The sequence below is a fragment of the Sus scrofa genome, chromosome 2 (genome assembly GCF_054392235.1).
Source record: "Sus scrofa isolate SSC_HxYL_T2T_F1_AM1 chromosome 2, Sscrofa_HxYL_maternal_Yorkshire_Landrace_v2.0, whole genome shotgun sequence".
Lineage (NCBI taxonomy): Eukaryota > Metazoa > Chordata > Mammalia > Artiodactyla > Suidae > Sus > Sus scrofa.
In genome coordinates this window covers 115,938,996-115,940,663 of record NC_139384.1, presented here as the reverse complement: position 1 = coordinate 115,940,663, position 1,668 = coordinate 115,938,996, and positions in this window count along the sequence as shown.

Sequence of the window (1,668 nt, the reverse complement as noted above, 5' to 3'; positions counted from 1 at the left end):
ATAATCTTTTGATTCTAATACATAGGGTAAGAAGATGGAACACTTAGCCTCCAGCTGATGAATACAGTTAACCTGAAAAAGACAAGGCAAGCCATAAGAAAGATAGGACCTATTGAGTTATCTGGTGGCTCAGCGGTTTAAGGATCCAGCATTGTTACTCAGTGGGTTAAGGATCCAGCATTGTCACTGCTGTGGCATGGGTTCAATCCCTGGCAAGAACTTCTTCATGCCACAGGTACAGCCAAAAAAGAAAAAAAGAAAAAAAAGATAAGACATATGCAGTAAAATAATTTGGAAATATGTCAAATGTGTCTTTGTCTTAAATCATGTCCACTGAATCCCAGAACCCTTTAATCCCTTTAATCTAATGCCCTCCTTTTTTCAATTTTCAAGGCCCATTACTCTTTGGCTCTTTCCCTCAAATTCTAGCACCACTTCACAAACTGCTTATCTTCAGCAAGTAGGCCAACATTCACTCCTATTTACACAGTGAGGTACAAGCTGATCCAGGACCCCCAGTCACTGACCAAACTTAGTTTCCACTCTCTTCCCTGGAATACCCCACCAGAAGCTAAAACAGAAGTCAAAAACCTAAATGAGAAACCAAAAGAGTAACCAATATAAAAAATTCAAGTGCTCTGATATATATGTGATCACTGAAATAATTAAATATGCAAAAGGGAAACTAGTGTTAAGGAATGAAAAAAATTTTTAAACCAAAATTATATTCAAAATATTTATAAATGAATGTTCAGAGTGGCACTATTCACAATAGCCAAAAGGTAGAAACAACTCAAACGTCCATCAGCAGATGAATGGATAAACAAATTATGGCACTTACATGGAATGGAATGTTATTTAGCCACTAAAATAAATGAAATACTGATACATGCTACAATATGGAGACTCTCAACAACAATGGTTAAGTGAAACAAAACAAACACAAAAGGTCTTATACTACATGATTTCATTTACATAAAATTCCCAGAATAGGTAAATACATAGAAACAGACAGCAAATTGGTGCCAGGGCTGGGGCTGGGTGTGGGGTAGGGGGAGGAGAAATAGAAAATACCTACTTAATTGGAATGAGGTTTCATCTGGAGGTGATGAAAATGTTTTGAATGAGATAGAAGTGGTGACTGCACAACTTTATGCATGTACTAAGTGCCACTGAAATGCAGGCTTTAAAAAGGATATTTTTATGTTATGTGAATTTCACCTTGATTTTTAAAAATTGACTGTAGCCATTTCTGCTTTCTGAAGCCAATAGCAGCATTCAGAGTGCAAACCTAAAACTAGGTCCTCTTCCTTTCCATCTATAGAGACAGCTGATGGAGGAAAAAAGTAAAGAAAAGAAATTTGAAGCCTCTGTAACTTCTTCAGTATGGATAATGATTTGTCACAAGGAATCACCCTAGAGTATAACTGGACATGAAAGAAGCTGAGTAGCAGGTAAAGAGTAAATCACCATGTGTGAAAATCAGAAGGATTTGTGGGGGAGATGGAAAATAATACACAGGTAAGAGCCAAGAGCCCATGGGCAAAGATGGCCAATGAGAAAGTCTTAATGTGAAGATGGCCAAATAGTATTTAAGAGCAAGGATGTCTAACATCCAAATGCATTGTGTAACTACAATGAGGTTTGCTGGGGTAAAGAAAAAGTTAT